The 17,791-nt window shown below is 42.6% G+C and overlaps 1 long non-coding RNA gene across 1 annotated transcript; it reads right to left on the bottom strand.

Annotated features, from left to right (window-relative positions):
* Positions 1–2,277: 2,277 nt before the first annotated feature.
* LOC116057624 lies at positions 2,278–13,540 on the bottom strand. The gene is made up of 3 exons (XR_004106862.2): positions 13,373–13,540; positions 7,862–7,865; positions 2,278–2,288 (listed from the first exon to the last, which is right to left on the bottom strand). It is a non-coding gene; the product is annotated as an uncharacterized LOC116057624 (long non-coding RNA).
* Between the last annotated feature and the right edge of the window lie 4,251 nt (positions 13,541–17,791).

The following is a 17,791-nucleotide window of genomic DNA, read 5'->3' as shown; positions in this document are numbered from 1 at the left end:
TTAATTTCAAAGCCAGCAATTTGCTTGGTTTACAACCATTAAAATAATAATTTGCACTCTGTGCATTATGAATTCAGCTCTTCTTCTTAGCAAATCATTTAGCTCTGCTCGACTTGTGACTAGAAGAGTATGTGTAGATTTAGAAAAACGTCTTTAGCGACTGCTCCAGAGATTTACAACGTTCTTCCAACTCCGCAATCCTTGCCTCTCTTTTGCTCTTCAAATTGACCACAGAAGAAGATGTGAAATCTCTAATAAATCCTTTAGTTGCTTGCCAAATGTACGCTGGGTCCGAAACTGAGTTAGTATTGATTGATATAAACTCAGCCAGTTAGGCTCTAAACTCTGCATCTAAAGCTGTGTTCTGGAGAAGGGAGTTATTGCATTGCCACCTTCTAGATCTTTCTCCTAACATATCACAATGGAATGTGGTTATCAGCGCATTGTGATCAGACAGAATTGCTGGTTCTATTGCTATCGTGTGGAACATTGCCTTAAGCTCACTGGAGCACAGAATATAATCAATGGGGGAGTTGGTGAGGTGACGTGTGGGGAAAAAAAGGTGTAATCCTTGCTAGTAGGATTATACATCCTCCATATATCTGTAAGATGGTAGGATTCCACAACTGCTTTAAACATGTCCGATATATGTTGTTGGGCTTTCGTGTGATTGACCCCTGATCTATCCTGATTTTAAATCTAGTACCGCATTCATGTCTCCCCCTATAATTAGTGAATATTCATTGAGAGAAAGCAATTCATTGGTTAGACGCGGGAAAAAACTTTCATCATATGTAGAACGATATGCATATACCGAAACAAAGGCTATCTTCCTACTCCTTATCGTGGTACATATATAAGATATCCTGCCTGATAAGTCTTTACTACTTTTGTCTATGGTGAGTGCACATTTCCGTGACAGCAACACAGCCCTTGGTTTTGGTGTTGTCACTAGATGAAGCAGCAACCTTGAAATATTTATTTTGTAGACGATTTACATCTCTTTTACGTAAATGTGACTCTTGAATAAGCGCCACATCTATGTTCTTCCTTCTTAAATAGTCCAGGAATTTAGCTCGTTTGATCGGCCCATTCAGTCCCCTGATGTTAACTGAAAGGATTGAAAATTCAGCCATCCTCAAAATTAACACATATACATGTCTCGAGTACCCTACCGGAATTCACTGGTAAATTTGTAGCAAAGGGTGAACTGTTAGAAATAAGTGTGGTAGAAACATAAAAAATAAAATATAAAGTAAAATAAATCCCCTAACCCTCTGAGACCGCAGACCCCCTTTCCTCTCTGTAAGATACGTGGCCGCATCAAACGCAGCTTGCACAAAACTCAAAACTGCCCCTCCTGTCTAAAGTCATAGGTTAATTGAAACAGCTCTATTGCACTCTTATGTTAAACATGAACAATGTTACAAAAACCTTAGAACTAGGTCTCATCCATCTTTTACGTTCTGAAATAGGCTATGTGAAAAACAAACCAGCCATGTAGGAGAAGTAAACATAGATTATAGGATGAATGTTCATCATGTTCTTTCAGTCTATTTAAATGTCTTCACAGCGTGGTTCCCAAACTCACATACTATGTTTCAACCAACTGTTAAGTTCTGAAATAGTAAAAAGCACACCAGCCTAGTGAGAGTAATAAACATTATATTATTATAGATTATAAATTGAACAGTCTGCGGTCATCATGTTTTCAGCCTATTTAAAGGTGCACTATGCGTTCCTGCATGACGTTACTTCTGTTGACGTTCAAGTAAATTTCAAACAAAACGGAGCAAGGTCGCCCCTCCCCCCATGTTTCTGTAACTGTCATGACTGACTAACTATCACTAACCGCCACCCCCTCCCCCAACCATCTTGTCGGTGATTGGCTGGAACTTGTTTGTTTTATTTTGGTGCCTATCCAGTCCCCCTAGTGTTTATTTGACATTTATGCCCCCTGTGTTGTCTCCCGCGACCGGGCTTTTACACAATGTATTCAGGGGGCAGGCAGCTAGCGGATCAAGGACGGATGCCTGCGATTTGAGATAAAAATGAAATTGCACTGAAACCATGCAGGAACGCATACTTCACCTTTTAAATGTTCCTTTAAAGCTCAGCTGCCAAACTTACATACAGTGTCCTCGAGTCAGACTTGGACAGTATTCCAGATACTGCTAATCCACAGCGGCCAGGTCCGCCAGCACCAGACAAGGCAAGCCCTGTTCTGTAAGGAGGTGATCCACTCCGGTAGCTGATTTTGCAGGAATCGAACTGGGGCATCTTTTTCACTACCCTCTTTCATTCCAATGATGCGTACATTGTTGCGTCTCCATCTATCCTCCATTTCGGCTAGCTTAAACTCAAATTTCTTCTGATCATCAATGCAGGCTTTCGCTGTGTTTCTCATCTGCCTGTTGTCTCCCTGCATCTCGTCTAGTCGTTGCACCTCTTCATCAGGAAACTTTAAAGATTAAAAAAAAAGTTCCTTCATGGATGCAGTTTGTACAAGTCAAATACTATGAAAAAAAAATTTGAACACACACACAGCAGTTCTCTGGGGTATAAAGCACGGTGGAGCTCATCTCCCTTTTTCCTCCACTTACTCTTTCATCCCTGGTCTCCCTTGGGATTTCCTGACTCCACTATTCCTTCTCTCTCCACTTCCCAGTCAGGATGCTGCATTTCTCCATTTTCACCCTCTCCTCTTTCTACTTTGTCTTTCAGAATCAATCCCAAGGATTGCTATAATCCTATTCCACAGTTTCTTTTCTCCCCCTTTCTCCTGTACACCCCACCACCCCCTCTACTTTCCCCCCTGTGGGGTTTTATTCTTGATGAACTGCCGCCTCACAACTGTTTGCATCCTGCCCTCCGATGCCTCATCCTCATCATCTTCAGAGAATAGAGAAATTCAATATGATGCTGTCATAATTGCATGGGCAGGGTGAGAGAGACGGAAAGAGAGAATGCGACAGACGAAAAGAGATAAGTAGACGAGTGCGAAAAAAGAGGTGGGAGTTGGAAAGGATAAAATCTATATTCATTCCCTCTAACGTGCCAGCGATAACCACAGAGGCCAAGCTCCTCTTTTCAAAGCTGTCTAAACGAGGCGCAGCTAAAAGCCCTTCAAGCCTTTCAGCCAGGCCTTGCCACAGCTAGCTTGTCAATACAGCATGGCCACAGGCTCAGAAAGAATAACAAATACAACAACAAAAATGGAAAAATAGACACACACCCTCAGGGCCAAGCGTAAGTCTGACATACAGTTTCTGTATTCTCTTGTCTCCAACAGCATGCAAGTATCAAGTCTGCATCCTTCATAGATTCCTAAATTACTTGAGTTTGAAACAGAAGAAATACAGGAGCCTTAACAGGGCAGTTTATTGCTGAAATTACACACAGATAGAAGGGAAATGGGCTGAGAGAGACAATGAAATGACGGGGGACAGGGATGTAGAGGTACATGTGCATTAGTGCAGGCTGTGAGAAAGAAAAAGGTGTAGGTGAAAGTATAGCCATGCATGGAAAATAGTGCTTCATTGCATTGTCATCAAACAGATGATGTCCTGTACATTCTTAGTAAATAAGGACATTTCTTGGAGATTCAGTGAGTTGCAAGCTGTCTGTAACACACAAGGATCTGCCTCTCTGTAGCTTTGCAGTATTAAAATAACTGCCAGTCAATCTTACATTTCACATACTATGAAAATGCCTCTATAGGCAGATATTTTGCATTAGGCCTCAGTATTGCATTTCTTTTTATTTTAAGTCATCAATAATGTAAGCGGGAAAGGGCTTTTAAACACTGTCCAGCTGCAGTGTGCACATGAAAAATGTTAGTAGTAGGAGAATTATGACTGAAAATGTCTTTTCTTTGCACTTTGGGTTATTTCTTTGGAGGTGCATCAGCTCTCATAACAGCTTGACAATAAGAAAATAATGCATCAGGGGCCTGTGGTCCCTACCAGTTTGCCAAAGACAAGTGAATTAGGACCACAAACTGGCATCAGTATTTTAGTAATCACACTATTGTGTGCTGTACAGTCAGAAATCTTTTCAAATACAATAAAAGTCAATAATAAGCCAATAACTTATGAAGAAGTCACTATTCAAAGCACTTGCTTACACTATTCATATCAGTAGAACCGACAGAGAATCATAGAAAACCCCATGTAGCAATTAAATGTAAAGGGGATTTTATGCTGGGAATACGAGGGGTTATCAGTGTTATCTTATGTTGGGCATGGAGAAAGAAATGGCAACAATACAATAGCAAGCCTTTGTCACAAACTTTGGACATTTTGTTTTATTCACCTTTGTTTTATCAGGCAAGTCATTAAGAACAGGTTCTTATTTACAATATTGGCCTGACATGTGGCAAAGCCACTTAGGGAAAGGGAATGAGGGCTAGAAAATAAAATACATTAGAAAAACATACAGTTTAAATGACTTGAAATACAACACAGACAGCAGTAAACACGTATACCTATTGGAACACAGGTACATGGGCGAAGAGGGAGAAACCGTACAAATATTTAGCTGGAAAGATATTTATTTAGCTGGAAAGATATGATGTGGAAAAGCAACAGCATATGTCAGTAACATGGAGTTTGAAAGATGGGGCATTGCCCAGAAAGGGAGGGGGTGTTCTTTAACAAAGGGACACTATGGGGATGCAGCATTTTTGGGGCTTGACCCATATTGCGGTCTATGTCAGGTTATCTCAGCCTCTTGTCTCTTGCAAGTCCCTTGCAAGTATATGGATATGACATACTAAATGAATGCAGTACCCCTTAAAGTATTGAGGGATCTACAGCTAAATGGCAGATTTTTTGATGCAAAAGTTTTTTGGTTGATTTTGATTTATAGAAATGCAAAGAAATAGTGTGCTAACTCTGTTTGGCATAGAGGTTATAAACATGTTACACCTGGACATTCTTGACTTTCTTTTGACGAGCATAAATATTCCAGTTTTTGTGTTTTTGCAATATTACATAACACACAGATACGCCATTATAGATATCAGCTTTACATGAACATTTATTCCAAAAAATGGATCATGGACATACCAGTGCAGCCTCCCAAAATGAACATGTAGCATATTATCTAAAAAGAGTGATGACAGGTTGCAGTTGCCTTGAATTATGGCCCTCTCACTAAAAGTTCTGATTAAATTGTCAGAACAGGAGCATTTCCATTTCCCCTTGTTTATTCGATAACCAAACAAAATAAATCCAAGGTTTTTGCAGCAGCTCTTGAGGAACATGGACATAATTTATTCAGTATCTTGATGAACTGCATTTTGAAATATGTAAATCTGTTGAGTTGTTAATGTTATTGTTAATGATCATATTGACTAAGTGAATACAGCTGAAATGCAATCAAAGGTGACTCTGTGCTGAAGGCGCTCTTATACTTCCTACACACAGAAACATGAGACAACACACTGCTGTGATCACTGGGGAACTGGACTGATCAATAAGTAAATGATGAACTCCAGCTGCCTCGAGCTTGAGCATTACTGAATATTTACTATTGGCATTACACTGAGAATATCTTGTTCAAGAGCCATTGGCAATAAGGTGCAGATGGCTGCTGTGCTATACCTTTAAAAACAATATTGTGACAGGGCAGCTGTAGTATGGGTCAGTGGTTCTGTGATGCTGCTTCGATCTACAACAGATGGGGCCCCTGCAACAGCGCTGGAAATCCCCTGGTATGCCCACAAAAAACAACACTGAACTCTCTGCCTCCATTTTACATTCAGGAACTGTGTTTATTTGAATAACTCCTCCAAACCCATTATCTAATGGCATGACTCAATGAGTCACTATCCCCCAGATACTGCTGAGGGAGAAACATTGGGTTTTTGGCAAAAAGTGATTTAAATGCAGTAGAAAATAGTTTCAAATTAATTTCAGTGAAACAGAATATTGGAATGATTACAGCACATCAAATCTGCATATCTACAGGGGGAATATGTGACTCTGTGAGAATTACCTTGACACACGTAACTGCCAAGGCTTTTCTCAACAGTACTCACTTTTCTGCAGGAGGATTTGGAAAAGTTAACCGATTTTCAACAAAAACTTTAAAGAACCATTAGCTCATGTATCACGTATTAACACCAATGCTTCATGCTCACCGGACCGTGACCACATCCGGTTGGATTTTACCTTGAACTCACCAGAGAGTGTAACTGTTGAACGTGATCCTCTGGGGCCCTATGAATAAGCAGATGTGTCTAAGAGAGGGCCCCTTTGCCTATCAAAAGAAAGCACACCATGGTTGCTGATTGATAGCAGATTTGTGTGTTTTTAATACAAGGACAATTCATTTCTTATTGTTTGTGATCAACAGAGTACAGCCACTTTATTGCTTATTAGTCTATTAACCAATCATAGACAAACAAAACGTAACATTGAATTATTGCCTTGCCTAAACTTATAGCCTACATTATACTGTAAATGTTTTTCTTTTCTTCTTGCACTCACATTCAGCCACTACTTAAATCAGAGACGTTCTGAGGTGCCAAACATTCCTACCAACCACCACAGGACAACCATTACTGATATGTAGGTTATATTGTATTTTTGCAGGCATAGTTTTGACAAAGCTCTGTATATGTGCCATTTTATATACCACATCAGACAAAAACCGCTTCAAAATGAAGCAAAAAAAAAAAAGAATTGGTCTACTTTTATTACAAATTGGCCAGTTTGAAACTCCGGGCTATTTTGGTGTCATTCAAATCTTGTAACCCCGGGCAAGGGAGCTAACCAGAAACTATTTGTAAGCCAATACACCCAGAAGAATAACATAATTTATTCACAAACCTTGGACGCATGAAAAACAAAAACAAAAATGGGTAATTTGGTCTACTGAGTCTCATTTTCATCACATTAGAATGAGTTAATGTTTGTAGAAAGCCAGTTGATGCTCCACCTTTTGCCTTTTGCCCTCTGCTAAGCATGGAGGATCTGAATGTGTTCTCTGTGTTCTTGCAGCCATTAGGTCCATTAATAGCTCTGCAGGGTCACATAACGACAAGGCAGTATGAGGCCATTTTATGTGACCAGATGCACCCTATGGTGCCAACATGGTTCCTCCATGATGTTCTCCATATTATGATTACAACTCCATACTGCAAGCACTGCTCAACTAGGGCGGTTTCAGAAAACCCTAGGATGATGTCGAAATATTCACACTGACCCAAAATAGGCATATCAATCCATAAGTGAACCTTTTATGGCAGTGCAGTAGAGGAAGTGGATGTCAATCTTCTTAAACCCTCCAAGAAATAAAGGTTTTCCTTCTTTAGTAATGACCCTGTGTTTTATCAAGGTGCTTCCATGAAACACAGTTATGGTCAGGAGGGAATAAGTGTGTTTTAAGGTGACTTTTAATATTTATAAAATGTTAGGCATTTGAATAGAGAAAAATACATTTAAAACTACTTGATGCACTAACAACTGTCCCTTTTTTGCCTTAAATTCGCATGTTGTTGGCCATTTTGCGACAAGAACACCAAACGGGTGATATTTGAGGAGATTTATTTCCCATCTTTTTCTTTTCAGTTCAGTTGGGGGCAAGATTGAAAAATCCATGTAGGGATAAAACAGAGAATTCATCTCAAGTCCAACATGTTGTGTGGACATGGCACCTTGACCTCCCAAGAACAAAACCGCTACCACAAGTCCAGAGATTAGTCATTTTCACTGGGAAGGGGGGCAGTACATGTTTCAATCGATGAAAATGTCATCAGGGACAAACCTATTTTCCTCAGCTCTGTTGTAGATAAATATTGTCCAATCCTGCACCGTCAATTCCCTTCTGCTTTCAAATGGAGGCCCCACCACACCCCCCTCTCTGCCACACACACACACACACACACACACACACACACACACACACACACACACACACACACACACACACGCATATCGCATCATAGATTGCATCAAGAGTGAAACACAAAAATTCAAGGAAGGTGTAGCTGCTGGTGATGGTGTTTGTGTCAGATATGGATTCGTCAAGTGCTGATGAATTACATGTTTTGAAACGATAACCCCTATCAATCTTCTCAGTCCTGCTTTTGGTAAACGTGACAGACCTGACTCGCGCTGAACACACACAAAATCGATTACACAAAACTTGTGCACACACACATCAGTAATAGGGGGACAGAGATGGATGTAAAGAGAGAACAACATATGGTTTATAATTCCTGCCTACCCCCATACAGCCCCCCCCACCCCCCCGCGCTCAAAAACAGGAGGCGGCGTATTAACGCATGATTTCAGGGCTCTGAAACATACAAACAACTTGACATTTTCCGCTGAATGAAAATTGAGACCGGTGGATGGATAGAAAGAAAGTGCTGAAGGTAATGAGGGCTGGCAATTGGAGGTACTTCTTCCTCTATTCTTTGGTCGATGGCGGTGGTGTCGGGTTTGTCGACTTCCAGGCTGTGTTTATTAATGTTTGGTCTCGCAGAGGCTGATTACAACAACTCATCAAAGTTGGAAGTTTTTCTTTGGCATCAGATTAAATTGAAGACGTTTCTCTTTCAAGCGTTGCTGAGGAAACCGATAAAGTTGAGGCTTTCAATCAAATGAGTTTTTATAGTTTCCACTGTTAGATTTATTGGAAATGAAATGTGTCTGTGTGGGCTTTTAACTGTGTGTGTGTGTGTGTGTAGGCCTATGTGTGATTGCGTTATCTTAATTTAGACTTCTGGTGCATTGTAAGGGTGCACATCTGTTCTTCTAGCACATCACAATGGCATAAATGCAGGGCCTCAGCTGTAGCAAGCTCCTCAATGGGGCCATGTATCACTCACACTGGTGTCATGGCTGGACTGTGTGTGTGTGTGTGTGTGTGTGTGTGTGTGTGTGTGTGTGTGTGTGTTCAAATGAGGGACATCAATTGAGAAAGTAAAAAAGGCATGGATGTTTGTGTGTGAATGCAGCTTGCATGATTCTCTATGTGCATGCATTCTTGTTTGTGTGTGTGTGTGTGTAAATCGGGCAGGTGGCCATCGCTGGCAGAGTCCCTCTCCGAGGATGTGTCTGAATACAGAGGGGCTGTTGTTAATTGTGGGTCTGTCTCTCTGTTCTCCACATCTGAGGGTCCATACAGACCTCCACAGGCGCCCGCTTCACAGTGTGTGTTGGCAAGACATTCAGTCCCATCACACTGGGACTCTCTTCCTGTCGAACACCAGGGTGTCGGGGCTTTTCACACCACAGATCAGAGTCCAAGCCAAGAGAAAGAATAGGAGGAGGTCAGAGGGGTGTGTAGACGGAGGAAATGGTACCAGGATAATGGATGCATGGCTGAACAAAACATCAGGCAGGAATACCAGAGCAAATTGGCCAATCAAACACTGACTGCCCTTTTTGTTTCAACAATTACATTGTCTTTGACTTAAATAAGACACATTTACATATATTTGTAAGATCACAATTTCGACATTGTTGCAATACAGCGGAAATATATAGTTCAAATATTTTACAAGCTATGTATGTGTATATAGCTGAAGGAGTATTTTGACATATGATTTGTTCATTGGACAGTTTCATATCACCATCATATATGGGTGATTTTGATGGCCTGTTTTTCTCTCTTTTTTCATATGCCATGAGTATGCAAGAGAATGCAAAGTAGGTATTTTTTCATCATTTCATCAATATGTCCCTTCCAGGCCTCCATACATGTGATTTGGCCCTGGAACAGCTCGGATGCCAGTAATAACCACCACTTATTTCTTTTTTTTCTTTCAAACTTTAACTGAAAAACAGTGAACTTAAACTTGAATAAAATAAACATCTTTTCCTGTGAGACACAGAAACTCTCCAGTTGCCCCACAAGCACATACAAGATATTAAAAGAATAGAAAAATGTGGAAATATTGTGCAAATTGGGAGTTGAGCTGGGGTGAATCAGCACTGATTATCCCTTACAGCTTGTTACCCCCCACTGCAACAGTATGAGTCGCAGGCCAACTCAATTGGAGTGGACCTTCTGAATCAGAGTTTTATTGGAAAATAAACAGTAAGTAACAGCACATAGTACATCAAAACCTGCAATAAATGTTTTCAATTATTCTGTGAGTCAGTTCAAATAAGCTCCAGAAGAGAAAGAATACGACTTTTGTAATGCCACAGAAATTCAGTATTCTTAGTTGTTTCATGTCTGTCGGTACACTCATATTTTCCACTCACTGGCTCCATACGTTGAGAGCCACTGTGCTCATCACATCCTATTGGTCTTAAAGGTGCTGTAGGTAGGATTGCCCCCCGTCCCTGATTGGTGTATCTGTACAGGGACCGATGGATTTTTGCAAATTGCACTACACCATATAGGTGGGGCCAGAGGAGCCGGATTTTTATTTTATTACCTGCTTCATGTACTTCTACTTGAACATAGGGTCAGTTTCAGCAAATATGACACACACACACACACACACACACACACACACACACACACACACACACACACACACTCTCTCACTCTACCGGTCAAAAGTTTGGGGTCACTTAGAAATTTTCACTCCATTATAGACAGAATACCAGCTGAGATCAGTTGCATTGTGTAGATATTGCATTAATGTAAGCACATAATGTAATCTGAAAACTGCTGCCCTGATTAAAAAAACAATGCAACTGATCTCAGCTGGTATTCTGTCTATAATGGAGTGGAATGGAAATTTCTAAGTCACCCAAAACTTTTGAGTTGTAGTAGTAGTTTGTGTGTGTGTGTATATATATATATATATATATATATATATATATATATATATATACACTTTTTTACAGTAATTTGGAGCATCAGATTGAATTAACCAATATGCCCATAAGTTTTGGCACAGAGGGTTTGAGTTCCTCATTGAAATGATGAAAGCGCAGTATGATCCAGGGAACTGACAATTATGTAAAGTAATTATGATTTACACCAAGATTAATAAATAAGGAAATGAAATATAAACAGTTAAAAAAATGTGTTGAAAAATTATAGTTGAGCTGAAATTAAAATTAATGTTACATTATTAATACAATGTCTTTGTTGTTTAGGCTTATTTGGTCAAAATTGTCATTACCAAAAATAACAGAGTAGAAGCTAGTTAGCCTAGCTTGCTAGCTTCCACTTTCCGAGTGAAATACAGCATGATGGGTCCCTCAAAACATTTCATTTTGAAAAGAGACAGATTCCTCAAATTGCTAACGGTACATAACCAATGGTGGGGATAAAAGGGCAAAAACCTCTTGTATCACAGGCTACAGTATAGGGTGCTGTGACGTGCTCAGCGCACCATAGTTCTGTATTTCTGACACAAAAACTTAGGAGAAATCAAGTTTCACATTGACTTTGAAAGTTTGGACCTTATCTAACCTTTTCTAAAATGTTTCTGCTTTATCTCTGGAAGTAAATATATTTTTTGTACAGAAACACTTCAGCTAATAACGTGGGGTATCCTGTATTATAACTTCCTGCATGAAGAAAGCTTTAAATCTTCTTTTTTAATCCTCTCACTTGTTTCTGTTGATGCATTTCTCACTTGGTGTGTGTCATTTCTTGCACCCCCTAACTCTCACTTCACTTCTAGCCTCGTTTGACCATTTCTCCTCATTAAAGGTTCCTCCCATTTCACTGACAGTGTTGTGCACTTGTCTGACTAATCAGCATATCCTGTTGTTTGAATGAGGTTTAACAGTGTTATGCAACAGTGTTCATAACACTAATCATTAAGTTCAATTGATTGGCACATTAATCAGAGGATTTAATTGGACAAGCACATGAATGCTAATAAGTGTCTGATTTGACAGAAGCAGAAAGCTGTTATTAGATCGTACATCATCATTACCCACAAACTACTGTACCCTGTGCGAATACAAAATATGAATATGTAATTTCATGTGTATTTCTCCGGGAACCATCACCTTATCGTGGTGGAAAGGTTTATGTGTCCCTATGAACCTGAGGGCTGTGTTGTCTGGAGCTTGTGCTCCTGGTAGGGTCTCCCTTGGCAAAGTGGTTTCAGGTGAGGGGCCAGACAAAGAATGGTTCATAAACCCCTATGAGTCATCGAGGAAGAGGTGAAGTTACCCTGCCCGGAGGAAGCCCGGGGCCCCCGTCTGGAACCAGGCCCAGATGGAGGGCTCGTCAGCGAGTGCCTAGTGGCCGGGTTTGCCACGGAGCCCGGTCGGGCACAGCCCGAAAAAGCAACGTGGCACCTCCCTCTCCAACCCATGGGCCCACCACCTGTGGGAGGAACCGCTGGGGGCGGGTGCGCTGCCACATGGGTGGCAGTGAAGGTCAAGGGCCTCGACGGACCAGACCCGGGCGGCAGTGGCTGGCTCTGGGGACGTGGAACGTCACCTCTCTGTGGGGGAAGGAGCCGAAACTTGTGCGGGAGGTGGAGCGCTACCAATTAGATCTGGTGGGGCTTACCTCTACGCACAGTCTCGGTTCTGGAACCATACTCCTAGATAGGGGTTGGACTCTTTTCTTCTCCGGAGTTGCCCAGGGTGTGAGGCGCCGGGCGGGTGTGGGGATACTCACAAGCCCCCGGCTGAGCGCCGCTACATTGGAGTTCACCCCGGTGGACGAGAGGGTCGCCTCCCTACGCCTGCGGGTTGTGGGGGGGAAAACTCTGACTGTTGTTTGTGCATATGCACCAAACTTGAATGGAGTCCTGCATGGGGCTCCAGGGGGGGACTCCATAGTTCTGCTGGAGGACTTCAACGCGCACGTGGGCAATGATGGAGACACATGGAGAGGCGTGATTGGGAGGAACGGCCTCCCTGATCTAAATCCGAGTGGTTGTTTGTTATTGGACTTCTGTGCTAGTCATGGATTGTCTATAACGAACACCATGTTCGAACATAGGGATGCTCATAAGTGTACTTGGTACCAGAGCACCCTAGGCCAAAGGTCAATGATCGATTTTATAATCGTTTCATCTGATCTGAGGCCGTATGTTTTGGACACTCGGGTGAAGAGAGGGTGTGGTGGAAGTTTTCTTTGCAGCAGGTGTAGATGTTTTGGAAAGAAAATAGAATTGTGAAACAAAAATAAAAGAACAGTCGTAGACTAAGCCAATTTAGGTTTTTGTATTTTATTATAAACTTGCAAGTTTACAAGGAAGCATACGGTTCACAAAAAGGCACGCAGCACTAGTGTGAAAGGTCTCTTCAAATGAGTGAACAGAAACACTGAACTTAAATACATCTTCAGAGTGACAGCACACACGCACTTGGCTTATTATGACTCTACATTTCTCACAGGCAATCTGATACACATGAAAACAATCAAAAAACACGAGACATCTTGGAGCTATTTCGCCTCCTTCCCCCTGTACGACTTTCACCCCCCCAGTTGCATCTCAACTGGCATGGGAAAACTAAATGTATCAGGAGAGATAGTTTTAGGGTGACCTTGTAGCCCCTATCTGTTCAGACAAACAGTGCTCACATTATGTTCCAGACTTTGTGATTCTCACTTAGTTAGAATCAGATTCTACATGTGGGAATGAAATGAACTCTCTTTCAGTATTGTAAGAGAAAGCATAAAACAAATAAATCAGAAAAATATATAGAGAATCATGTTAACAGAAATTTCGCCACTACAAGGGGCAGAGCTGTCAACCGATCACCATCTGGTGGTGAGTTGGGTCAGGGGATGGGGGAAGACTCTGGACAGACCTGGTAAGCCCAAACGGGTAGTGCGGGTAAATTGGGAACGTCTGGAGGAGGCCCCTGTCCGACAGACTTTCAACTCACACCTCCGGCGGAGCTTTTCGTGCATCCCTGTGGAGGCTGGGGGCATTGAATCCAAGTGGACGATGTTCAAAGTTTCCATTGCTGAAGCTGCGGCAAGGAGCTTTGGTTTTAGGGTCTTAGGTGCCTCAAGGGGCGGTAACCCACGAACACCGTGGTGGACACTGGTGGTCAGGGAAGCCGTCTGACTGAAGGAGTCTTTCCGGGATATGTTATCCCGAAGGACACCAGAGGCAGTTGCAGGGTACCGAAGGGCCCGAAGAGCTGCAGCCTCTGCCGTGAAAGAGGCAAAGCAGCGGGTGTGGGAGAAGTTCGGAGAAGACATGGAGAAGGACTTTCGGTCGGCACCAAGGTGCTTCTGGAAAACTGTTCGCCACCTCAGGAGGGGGAAGCGGGGAACCATCCAAGCTGTGTACAGTAAGGATGGGACGCTGTTGACCTCAACTGAGGAGGTAATAGGGCGGTGGAAGGAGCACTTTGAGGAACTCCTAAATCCAACTAATACGCCCTCTATGTCAGAGGCAGAGCTGGAGGATGATGGGGGATTGTCGTCAATTTCCCTGGTGGAAGTCGCTGAGGTAGTCAAACAACTCCACAGTGGCAAAGCCCCAGGGATTGATGAGATCCGTCCAGAAATGCTGAAAGCTCTGGGTGTGGAGGGGCTGTCTTGGTTGACACGCCTCTTCAACATTGCGTGGAAGTTTGGGACAGTACCTAAGGAGTGGCAGACAGGGGTGGTGGTTCCCCTGTTCAAAAAGGGGGACCAGAGGTTGTGTGCCAATTACAGGGGTATCACACTTCTCAGCCTCCCTGGTAAAGTCTACTCCAAGGTGCTTGAAAGGAGGGTTCGGCCGATAGTCGAACCTCGGGTTGAAGAGGAACATTGCGGATTCCGTCCTGGTCGTGGAACAACAGACCAGCTCTTTACTCTCACAAGGATCCTGGAGGGAGCCTGGGAGTATGCCCAACCAGTCTACATGTGTTTTGTGGATCTGGAAAAGGCGTATGACCGGGTTCCCCGGGAGATGCTGTGGGAGGTGCTACGGGAGTATGGGGTGAGGGGGTCCCTTCTCAGGGCCATCCAATCTCTGTATGACCAAAGCGAGAGCTGTGTCCGGGTTCTCGGCAGTAAGTTGGACTCGTTTCAGGTGAGGGTTGGCCTCATCGGCCAGCGACCTTCAGCACTCACTGGATCGGTTCGCAGCCGAGTGTGAAGCGGCTGGGATGAGGATCAGCACCTCTAAATCTGAGGCCATGGTTCACAGCAGGAAACCGATGAAGTGCCTACTCCAGGTAGGGAATGAGTCCTTACCCCAAGTGAAGGAGTTCAAGTACCTTGGGGTCTTGTTCGCGAGTGAGGGGACAATGGAACGGGAGATTGGTCGTAGAGTTGGCGCAGCAGGTGCGGTATTACATTCAATTTATCGCACTGTTGTGACGAAAAGAGAGCTGAGCCAGAAGGCAAAGCTCTCGATCTACCGGTTGAAGGCTGGGTCATGACCGAAAGAACGAGATCCAGGGTACAAGCGGCCGAAATGGGTTTCCTCAGGAGGGTGGCTGGTGTCTCCCTTAGAGATAGGGTGAGAAGCTCTGTCATCCGTGAGGAGCTCGGAGTAGAGCCGCTACTCCTTTGCGTCGAAAGGAGCCAGTTGAGGTGGTTTGGGCATCTGGTAAGGATACCCCCTGGGCGCCTCCCTAAGGAGGTGTTCCAGGCACGTCCAGCTGGGAGGAGGCCTCGGGGAAGACCCAGGACTAGGTGGAGGGATTATATCTCCAACCTGGCCTGGGAACGCCTCGGGATCCCCCAGTCGGAGCTAGTTAATGTGGCTTGGGAAACGGAAGTTTGGGGTCCCCTGCTGGAGCTGCTTCCCCCGCGACCCGACCCCGGATAAGCGGACGAAGATGGATGGATGGATGGATGTGTATTTCTCAGATAGATAAAGTTCCTTTAAGCTTGTGTATCACAGAGAATTACGGGTGGTAGTAAATGGGGCAAAGTTAATGTCAGAGAACATGAAATTGGATTTAACTTGAAGGGTAGAGGAAGGTGTGAGGTTTTGTTGTTTCTTTCTTTTGGTCTGCATCAGCACTTTCTCCAGCCAGCTTTATTTAGGCAGTTAGTGACATCATTAGCGAGAGTCTTGGGCAGTGTCTGACCTTTTCACCTCTTAGCAATCGCACCCTGCATCATTTCCTGCATGTTTGGTCTAGTCCCTGTGGTATTCTGAAAATTCATTAGTAAGGTGACAGCGCAGTAAATGTCTTTTTCTAAGACAGCACTGCAGAGAAAAAAACTGTCAAGAGAATCTAGTATGAAAACCTTTACAGGTTATCAGCAAATAAAATCCCCAAACAATCAACGGCTGTGATAAACGTTACATAAAGTGTAAATTATTGTAAATTAGTAAAGTAACATTGAAAATGCTCTATGCATATGTCACATTGCTGGCTCTCTTTATGTCCCCTTGTTGTCCCATGGTTGGACTGATCAGCTCCCCTCTCCAGAGGGCTGGCACTCTGCCCGGTGGTAAACTCCAGGCCCTGCGGAAATAGATGGATCAATTGATTGTCAGCATATGCAGCTGCAGGGATTTAAACTATGCTAGGCACAATTCAAACATGTGCCACCATCCTGAATATGTTTAATTGATCCATTGGTCTGTGGCTCCTTCTATTACTATTCTAATAGGCCATACAAACAAAACTGTAACCAGAACCCTATACTGTGGATGTATAGTTAATATAATTATCACAAAAATGGTAAGTTAGCAAAGGCATTGATTAGAAGAAACATTTAAAACAGAAAATACATGCTTCTCAATAATGATGAAACTAATGACAAGTTTGCCACCTACTTGTCTGACTGACAAAATGTAGAAAACAAGTGCACATTTAAATGTAGTTGCACTGTAAGCATGTGAATAAAGAAAAACAATAGTTATCAGGTAACTTTGGGAAGCTACTGCACCTTTTGATATACAGCATTTGACACATTTATGTTATCAATGATTGCACACTTGTATAATGAATAGCCTCAACGAGAATACAACAGCTCCACTTGGAAATATCAGTAAGATGATGCTCTATCAATTGAGCTATACACAGGATTTTAAGATTCATTGATCTTAAAGGACAATCTGTAGAAGTGAAGAGAAATATGCAATGACCATTAGAAGTATCTCCATCCACATGTTTTGTCTGAGACTAAAACCAATCTTGCAGCCAGATATATACAGATATACAGATGTATGTGTATTTGACAAACATGTCACACCTTCTCGCAGTCTGTGCAGAAAGATCTGGGGAACGTAGATGTGTTTTTGTCCGTTTCATGTGGCTTTCCTTTATTCACGTTCCCTGGTGATCCATCCATTTCTGTGTGAGAGTATGTGTTGCAGTCAGTTGATTCTAAAACATTGTGTTCATGCCAAATAAAAGGGCAAATGCTTTGAATGGTGTGGCAGCTGTATTCTGGGCATTGCACCGCCTCTCCCTGCAACTATTATCAATGTAGAGCACATGTGGGAAGAAGAAGATGAGAGAGACTTCCAGACAGTCTAGTAGACATGAAAACAGCATTTAACATAAAGACAGATCAGGCTGTTAGCAGACTGATTGTTTAATTCAGCTGTTGTCTGGAACCACTTGCTACAGTGTACACCTAGACACAGTCTGGGCATAACTGCAGGTGCTTTAATTAGAAACTAAATAATGAAACAGAATGGACTGGAGTGAGCCTAAAGCAGGAAAAAAGGACCAGTGGCCAGACTGAGGGGGGAAGAAAGGCTTCTTAATCATAGCTTTGTGCCTTGAAGCATGGTAAGTTTTAATGAATGATTGAAAACCAATCATAAATGGTGGTACATTAATACTGCAGGATGCCAGATGACCTTTTCCTTTTGAACTGAGTGAAAAATGACATTCCAGCTGAAAAATTTGATGGCGTTTAAAATAAAACAACTTATTACACATTTCCCCCCTCCTTTAAAGCCAATCCCTTAAGAAATTTC

This window comes from Sander lucioperca, chromosome 18 (genome assembly GCF_008315115.2).
Source record: "Sander lucioperca isolate FBNREF2018 chromosome 18, SLUC_FBN_1.2, whole genome shotgun sequence".
NCBI classification, from domain to species: Eukaryota; Metazoa; Chordata; class Actinopteri; order Perciformes; family Percidae; genus Sander; species Sander lucioperca.
The sequence above is the reverse complement of the archived record's forward strand: the minus strand, read 5'-3'. Positions and strand labels throughout refer to the sequence as shown.